Source organism: Eumetopias jubatus, unplaced genomic scaffold (assembly GCF_037043125.1).
Source record: "Eumetopias jubatus isolate StellerSeaLion01/CBP00866 unplaced genomic scaffold, mEumJub1_p1.0 scaffold_7, whole genome shotgun sequence".
NCBI classification, from domain to species: domain Eukaryota; kingdom Metazoa; phylum Chordata; class Mammalia; order Carnivora; family Otariidae; genus Eumetopias; species Eumetopias jubatus.
In genome coordinates this window covers 53,939,164-53,948,819 of record NW_028274813.1, presented here as the reverse complement: position 1 = coordinate 53,948,819, position 9,656 = coordinate 53,939,164, and the positions used below count along the sequence as shown (strand labels likewise).

The following is a 9,656-nucleotide window of genomic DNA, read 5'->3' as shown; positions in this document are numbered from 1 at the left end:
GAAGCTGGTCTCCCTAAGTTGACTAGAGAGGATTCTGCTAATTTACTCATGAGCATGTTGTGACTCTTCAGCAGGTCCTCCCTGGACTGTCTAGCAGTTTCCTTAAAGGAATGCCTGAATCTTTTTAACTTCATTTCCCTTTGTCAGCCACTGGGCGTTTGGTGTAATAAATCCAGCCTCCTTTTGCTAAGATTTACTTACCCTCTCAGGGAGCCCTGTTGAAAATGGTCCATGGCAACCCTGTCATGGGCCAAAGTTCCAATGAAAACGTTTAACCATCCAACAAACTCTGGAAAAGTTATCTGGACTCTGTTGCTAAAACAGTGAGACTTGAGGAAAAGCAGGGGTTGGAATTCAGACCTCCATCCGCAATTCCACTATAGCATTCTAAAATGTGCCTCAGACATGAATTCTTGGTCTGAGCTGCACTGGACATATTTACATATTCTAATTTTTCCAGTCACTAGTCAGTAGGGTAATAGCCTCACAGACCTATTTTACAAAATCTCCCTTTCTCAAATTCTGATCTTTTTTTTTTTAATATTCTTGGGGGAGGTGCTAAAACTCAAAAGTGGTGGACCAGTTTCTCTGAAAAGTTCCGTATGCATATTGGTCTCACAATCATTTTGGTATCTACTTTTGTCTCACTGACATTTCGATAGAAACCAAGGAAGAATGAGTCCTTTTTAATGTCCTGTTGTAAAGATTTTAAATACAGGAGACTGGCATATTTTTGTATGTAATGGAAATGGTTGGAAGTACTATATTTTTAATAGACAGTATAAAAAAGAATTCTTAGGGTTTTATATTTTACTTTTATAAAGAAAAAGTATCCTATTCAGATTAAACAGAGACAGGCACCATCACATCATAGTTACTCCACAGAGAGGAAATTAAAGCCTGAGCATTCCAAGTAAAAGGCACATTACAGCTTTTCAAACACCTAATTTCTCTCAGTGCTGTGGGAAATATAATGACAGGTAGCACTTCTACAACTTAAGTGGTTCTTACACATCATCTGTTTTAAATGGCATAACTGCTTTGCAGTTTTTAATTTTCAATCTTCAAGGAAGTATAAGAGTAGAGCAATCATGTATGTAAGATCATCATACATTTTTAGTCTTTCAAAGCAACCATTTGTGACTCTAAAATACAGGGTTGTATTTAATGTTTTTGCATTCTTTTAGACTTTTTCTCTGGTTAGGCAAAAATAGTTAAAATTATTTAATTTTTTTCTTATACTAATATATATCACTGGACCATGTAAGATAGATATGCTGTGGTCTGCTTGCCTTTATTTTTTTTCTCTGCTTGCCTTTAAAAAGAAAATAATATACATAAGAAAAAATAATGTCAGGTAATAAAAATAAGTGACTATTATTTTTGATATATATATATATACATATATATATATATCTCACCACCCATATGGAAGAATCCCCAATATTGTAGATGTAAAAACTGTAATTTCTCTATGGTATTATCAGCTAATCTAGAAAAATGACACTAAACATCTCTAATACTAAAGACTCAATTTTGAGTGGTTGATAGTGATAATACATTTGCATAGGAAGTCTTTCTCATACTGTAGACTTTACCCTGGTTAAATTTAGAGATCTTGACTTTGATGATAATTTAATTTCAGTAACAGCTAATCATCTTTACCTAATTTATGTTTTTGGAATGAAATGATGATGAGGTTTTTTTTTTTCTTTAGATCTTCAAATATTTTGGTTTTGCCATTACAAATTCTCTTCTCAATTTTGAAGACTCAATACAAATATATAAAAATTTATTAGAACTCTACTATATACTAATCCTAGTATTAAAACACCAAGAAATATTAGGTTAAGCCATATACAGTGCCATTTTATAGGTCAAAATACTCAAATGTTAGCAATGTCATAATGGTACAAACTAACATGAAAAGGTATGTAGTATAATCTTTATCTTTAATTGTGACTTCACGGAAACTTTAGGAAATTAAGAGTAATGAAGTGAAATAGTACTTGAAGAAATAAAGGTGAATGAATCATTATAATAGGTGAGAGAGTGAGGGAAGCACATTTCAGACTGAGTGGATAGCATAAGCAAGGAGTTCTGCAAGTGCCTGGCAAATATAAAAAGGAGGTCAGAAAGTAATTAGGGACCACATCTGAGCAGGATTCTGAATAAGGAAGAAAGGGAATAATATGGAGTTGAAACTTGACAAGTGTTCTGATTTTTTTTCTCACGGTCCTTGATTTTTTGGAATTAGGAATGACCAGGTGATCTATTTAAGCCAATGGCTGGTAAATGAAAAGGATATGTGGTGCTTTATGATGGAAATTTGAAGATTCTCACCCATAGCAACTTAGCAACTTCTGACTAGACATATCTTTGTAGGCAAGGGAAACAAAAGCAAAAATGAACTATCATCAAGATAAAAAGCTTCTGCACAGTGAAGGAAACAATCAACAAAACTAAAAGGCAGCCTACAGAATGGGAGAAGATATTTGCAAATGATATATCTGATAAAGGGTTAGTATCCAACATCTGTAAAGAACTTCTCAAGCTCAACACCCAAAAAAGAAAAATGATCAGGTTAAGAAATGGGCAGAAGGGGCACCTGGGTGGCTCAGTCAGTTGAGCATCTGCCTTCGGCTCAGGTCATGTTCCCAGGTCCTGGGATCTAGCCCCACATTGGGCTCCCTGCTCAGTGGGGAGTCTGCTTCTCCCTCTCCCTCTGCCACCTCCCTGGCTTGTGTACTCTCTCTCTCTCTCTCTCTCTCAAATAAATAAAATCTTAAAAACAAAATAAAGAAATGGGCAAATGACATGAATAGACATTTTTCCAAAAAAGACATCCAGATGGCTAATAAACATATGAAAATATGCACAGCATCACTCATCATCAGGGAAATACAAATCAAAACCATAAGATACCATATCACACCTGTCAGAATGGCTAAAATTAACCCAGGAAACTATAGATGTTGGCAAAATGTGGAGAAAGGGGAACGCTCTAACACTGTTGGTGGGAATGCAAACTGGTGCAGCCACTCTGGAAAACAGTATGGAGGTCCCTCAAAAAGTTAAAAATAGAACTACCCTACAACCCAGCAATTGCACTACTACGTATTTATCCAAAGGATACAAAAAGCTAATTCAAAGGGGCACATGCCCCCTGATGTTAATAGCAGTATTATGAACAATGGCCAAATTATGGAAAGAGCCCAAATGTCCATTGATGAATGGATAAAGAAGAGGTGGTATCTATATATAATGGAATATTACTCAGGCATAAAAAAAAGAATGAAATCTTGCTGTTTGCAATGACGTGAATGGATCTAGAGTATATTATGCTAAGCAAAATAAGCCAGACAGAGAAAGACAAATACCCTATGATTTCACTCATATGTAAAATTTAAGAAACAAAACAGATGAGCATAGGGGAAGGGGGGGAAAAAAGAGAGGAAAGCAAACCATAAGAGACTCTTTTTTTTTTTTTTTTTAAAGACACATTTATTCAGCGTCATGATCAGACTATTACATTTAGCAATCAACAGCATGGGTGCAAAAAAAAAAGAATCTACATTAAAACCCTTTGTTGGAATGCTTTACACTTTCCACAGAACAGAAACTAAAATAACCTGTTATACAATTAGTCACAAATACAGTCCTTGAGTTTTTTGCCCATACACATGAGTATTGTCTAAAACATGTCTTCTTTGTAGCAGCGAGGCCCTGCCACCACTGTGCTTGGCTGAGTTCACAAATCTCTTGTAACCTGTAGCTTCCCTGTCACTTCTCTGGCTCTCCTCTCCTGCTAAGCTTTGTTTCCTGGCAGTAATTAAAACCTTCTGCCACTGTCATAGCTACTGCTGCTGCTGGAACCACCATAACCACCTTGGTTTCGTGGTTTGGCAAAGTATTGGCCTCCACCACCATAGGGGCCAGAGCTTCTGCCTCCAAAATTTCCTCCTTTCATGGGTCCAAAATTTGAGGATTGATTGTTGTAATTGCCAAAACCATTGTAGCTTCCGCCACCTCCAGAGTTGCTTCCATCATTACCAAGTCCGTCATAGCCATCCCCACGGCCACCATATCCGCCACCACCTCGACTGCCACCAGAGCGACCTCGACCACGGAAGTTCCCTCCACGACCAAAGTTGTCATTCCCACCAAAACCACCTCCACGACCACCACCAAAGTTTCCAGAACCACTTCGACCTCTTTGGCTGGATGAAGCACTAGCCATCTCTTGCTTAGATAGGGCTTTCCTTACTTCACAGTTGTGGCCATTCACAGTATGGGATTTTTGAATGACAATCTTGTCTACAGAGTCATGGTCATCAAATGTTACAAAAGCCAAACCTCTCTTTTTGCCACTGCCTCTGTCAGTCATGATCTCAATCACTTCAATTTTCCCATACTGTTCAAAATAATCTCTTAGGTGATGTTCTTCAGTGTTGTCTTTAATGCCACCAACAAAAATCTTTTTCACTGGTAAGTGGGCACCAGGTCTTTGAGAATCTTCTCTCGAGACAGCCCTCCTTGGTTCCACAACTCTTCCATCCACCTTGTGTGACCTTGCGTTCATGGCTGCATCCACCTCCTCCACAGTGGCATACCTGACAAACCCAAACCCTCTGGAGCACTTGGTGTTTGGATCTCTCTACCACACAGTCCGTAAGCATTCCCCATTGCTCAAAATGACTCCTCAGACTCTCATCAGTTGTTTCAAAGCTCAAACCTCCGATGAAGAGCTTCTGCAGCTGTTCAGGCTCTTTGGGAGACTCTGACTTAGACATGATGGCAGTGGGAGGGGAGACTTTAACGATGCTTACTCTGCGGCGTCCACGGGCGGAAAGGAGTAATCTAACGAACGTATCTGCCAGCCTACCTTCGGCCTGTAAGAGACTCTTAAGTATAGAGAATAAACTGAGAGTTGATGGAGGGGAGGTGGGTGGGGGGTGGGCTAAATGGATTATGGGTATTAAGGAGGGCACATGTGTTGAGCACTGGGTATTACATGAAAGTGATGAATTACTAAATTCTACTCCTGAAACCAATATTACACTGTATGTTAACTAGAATTTAAATAAAAATTTGAAAAAATAAACTAAAATTTAAAAAATTTTAAAAATAGAAATAATAAAAACAAAATGGAAAGTCTGAATGCAATTTTCAGTGAACACAATTCAGTATCATGGTGAATTTGGAAGGCATGTGTTAAGATGCAGCTTCACTCAGCCAACACACCCTCAGGGACTATAAACCGATAAATTACCTTGTTCCTGAGAGATAAAGGGAATGATATATATCAACTGATTTTAGGCAAATATTTTTGATAATTATTCTAAGGATTTAACTAAAGATTCAAAGAAATATTTACTAATCTAGTTGTCCATTTACACTTTGTTTAAACTGTAAAGGGGGGGGAGCACCTAGGTGGCTCAGTTGGTTAAGCATCTGCCTTCAGCTCATGTCATGATCTCAGGGTCCTGGGATCAAGCCCTGCATCAGGCTCTCTGCTCAGCAGGGAGCCTGCTTCTGCCTCTCCCTCTGCCTGTCACCCCTCCTGCTTGTGCTCTCTCTCTGTCAAAGAAATAAAATCTTAAAAAAAAGTAAATTGCAAAGGGGAATATTAAATGCCCAATAATAGATTTATTAAATTATGAATATAATTTTATATATCTATAATTTACTGTTTAGCCACTAACATGATTTTACTTTGATTTTATGAATACAGATATGTGTTGACTATATATAAACACATATATATCCTCTCTGACTGCTCTCAAGGGATATGCAAGAAAGCACTAGCAATCCTCACTGTTGAATAAAGGAATGATTATTGTTTACTTTCTTTTCTTGCTTCTATGTATTTTTAAATAGCTCAGAAATAAATTAACACAAAGAAAATAAAACAAATATTTTTAAATTAGGCGGCAAATCTATCTCCTGTTTACAAAGGAGGATAGGCTAATCTTAGAAGATCTTTAGTGAAGAAGAGTTATTGCCTGCATTCATTCAACAAATAATCAATCAGTAAGTATGCTATGTCAAGCACTATGCTTGGCACTGAGAATAAGAGTACCAGACAGGAAACACTTGTTTCCTGAATTTATTAAGCTTAAAAAACTAAGGAGTCATGGTAACCATGACAATTTCTCCCAGACACTAATAAATATAAAATAACAAATTATGATAATTTCTGTGAAAACAAATACTGAATAAGAATGAGGGACCTGATTTGTATTTGAGAATCAGGGGTGTCTTTCTCCAAGAAAACCAAAAGGAACGTAGAGCATATTCAGGCAAGATTGAACCCTGTATATGCATTGGACTATGTGGCAGGTCAGAAACCCTGAGATAAGGAGATCCAAATCTTTTATAATAAGGGCAGTAAGGGAGGGAGAGAGAGCAGTAAGCCTCCCTGTTCTTTGCTTTGGAGGGAGATTTTACCTTGATTTTACTGGACATTAAGCATGCTTCCAGAGTAACACAACATTCTCCTCCAGAGTAAAAGAGAGGGCAGTTAGTGCCTCATACAAGATGTGCACAAATGCAAAGACCTAGGAAAAAGTGTTTCTCAAATGTAAGAGATTAAAAATGATACTAGGTTGAAGCAGAGTGTTACAATAATGGAAAAGAAAAGTCAGTAGTGGAAAATGTTATTAAGAAATCAAGTCATATAATGACTGAAGTACTCAGGGTGCGTGGGTGCTCAGTCAGTTAAGAGACAGACTCTTGATTTTTGGCTCAGGTCATGATATCAGGCTGGTGAGACAGAGCCTTGTGTTGGGCCCTGTGCTGGGCATGGAGCCTGCTTAAGTTTCTCTCTCTCCCTCTCCCTCTGCCCCTCCCTGAGCCTGCACTCACTCTCTTTCTCAAAAAACAAAACAAAACAAACCTGAATTACTCACTATATTTAGCAACATGGAAGACATTATAAATGATTTGGTTCATGCTTTTGATAGCATATAACCAAAAATAACTGACAAGAAAATCATACCTCCCCTTTTGTTGGGGGGTCTTAACTAAACATGTGGTCTTGATGTAATTACTAATCGCATCCTCCTTAACTTGCAAAAAAATGTCCTAGTTACTGAAGTAAGATAAGAGCAGAGTATCTAAGACGAAGAATGATAATGTTACAGGATCGCAGGGTTCTTGTCTCACGGAGTCGAAGACTAAATCTCATGGACAAAAGAGAGTAAGCAAAGCGATAGAGTTTTATTAAGCAAGGATACAGAAAAAGCTCTCTAGAGTGAGAGGGGTCCTAAATGGGTTGCCAATGAGGGCTTTTAGTGGCAGTCTTTTATTGAGAACTGATTGGGAAACTTGTAGCTTTGAGTTTCTTGTGCCATCTTGGTTTGAGCATGGATTATTGATAACACCCTTAATGACTTAATTCTTTGAGTTTTGGCCATGTTCTATGAGTGCACTGTAGCCACCAAAGAAAAATATTCCCTAACATTCAGGGCCAGGTGTTCTGTTTCCTTATCTCTTGTTCACTCAGGCTTTGTGATTCTGCCTGCCCAGAATAGTTTCAGAGCCCAGACAGGGGCCCCCTATCTCTCCCTGCCTAGACCTTAGCCCTTTCCTTATTCAATAAGAACATGGGCCACCCCAAGATCTTTCAGTGGAGAATTTTATGGACAATTTCTGGAGGAGTACTGATCAATGACAGTTTTTAGTTTCTGTATCTCACTATTTAAGTATTTAAATCCTATTTAAAGATTTATAAATAGTTCACTTTGGTTTAGCTGACTCTGCACATATCTTAATCAACCCTAGCCAAGAAATATCAGAAAGATAAAAAAAAATTTCACTGGAGGAATTTTTTTAAAGATTTTATTTATTTATTTGACAGAGAGAGAGAGAGAGAGCACAAGCAGGGGGAGCAACAGAGGGAGAGGGAGAAGCAGGCTCACCAAGCAGGGAGCCTCATGCGGGGCTCGATCCCAGGACCCTGGGATCATGACCTGAGCCGAAGGCAGTCGCTTAACGACTGAGTCACCCAGGCGCCCCTCACTGGAGGAATGTTAATGAGCCATGAGCCAGCAGCCATCTCACTTGATATTTCTTACAGTGATCCTAAAAAAAGAACAATTTAGGTGGCTCTGTGGAGTAAAAGCCAGATTAGATTGGACGGAAATATGACTGGGAAAAAAAAGAGATTACATATACAGACAATTCCTACAAAACATTTGGCTGTGAAAGGAAATAGATGAGGGTATCAGCCATAAGATCAGAGTGGCAGCTGGAGATTTCAGGAACGGATGTTGATGAGAAAGGGGTTGAAGATAGAGGAGAGTCTGTAACAATTTATGTAATTTCTGAGACACCAGCAATGGTGAGAATCCACTACATATATAGAGTATGATTGGTTCTTGGCAGGAAGAAGGCATTTCATCCATTATAAGCAGAGGTAGGAAGGAAAGCACAGCTATGGACACAGGTGAGTTGGAGATTCAATGTCAGGAAAGTAAGAAAGCTCTTAGCTGATGGCATTTATCTTTTATGTGAACCATAAAGTAAGATTATATGCTAAGAATCAGGTTGGGGAAGGACAGCTTTAGGATTAAGGGTAGAGTAGACATGAAGTTGTTTCAAAGGCTACATAAAGGACAAAATAAGGGGCGCTGGGGTGGCTCAGGCGTTAAGCGTCTGCCTTCGGCTCAGGTCACGATCCCAGGGTCCTGGGATCAAGCCCCGCATCCGACTCCCTGCTCCGCGGGAAGCCTGCTTCTCCCTCTCCCACTCCCCCTGCTTGTGTTCCTCTCTCGTTTTGTCTCTCTCTGTCAAATAAATAAATAAAATCTTTAAAAAAAAAAGACAAAATAAGACTTTTGGTCAGTTCTAAAACCTTGGTCCATATTAGTGTTTATAAATGTATGGTGTTATCAGCTTGCCAAATATGGGATTCATAGGGACAATAACCATATTTGTGTCAATTCTAAGCCAAATAAGGGCATGTGTAGTCTATTAATGGTACATAAGATTTTAAATTTCAGAGTAAGTGATTGCTAAATCTATATTTTCTAGCTTTCATTTTCAAAAGATATTAGTAAGACTTATTGGATGATTCATTCCTTTTATTTTTGAACATATGGTAATTTTAAATCTGAAGAGTAAAAATATTATTAGAAGAAATAATAGGATTATAAAGGCAATTTTGTTTTCTCCATAAGTGTCATATCTCATACATTTTTCATAAATGGCAAGATTTGGGTAGCTTCACTATATTCTGGTTAGAGGAAGTATTTTACTCAGAAATCAAAAGGTACTGGGGTGAACCCAGGAGAGGACACAAAATGCTGCTTATGTGGGCTTGTAGGTGAATGGTTGAGAGTATTCACTTAACACCCATTAGTTGAATGGAGGGATATGTGGGAAAGAAGAAGTAAATGAGTGAACAGGTAGGATAGAGACCAGAAGAACAGACCAGAGATTTAATTTGAAACTTTTCTTATTTAGAATATAATACTCATTTGGCTAGACTGTCCCCTAGACAGTGTTTCTCAGAAATATAAGCATGGTATTAGTTGCACAATACAAATTTATCTCTCTGTATCTTTATGCAACAATTATCCCCTTCTCTTAAGGAACTTGTATTTCATAGGTTGGGTGGGAGAGGGGAATCAAATCAGTTAAATTGCTAAAAT

General features: G+C 38.2%; 1 pseudogene; it reads right to left on the bottom strand.

Annotated features, from left to right (window-relative positions):
• Nucleotides 1–3,507: 3,507 nt before the first annotated feature.
• LOC148163892 (heterogeneous nuclear ribonucleoprotein A1-like) lies at nucleotides 3,508–4,793 on the bottom strand (annotated as a pseudogene).
• Nucleotides 4,794–9,656: the final 4,863 nt, after the last annotated feature.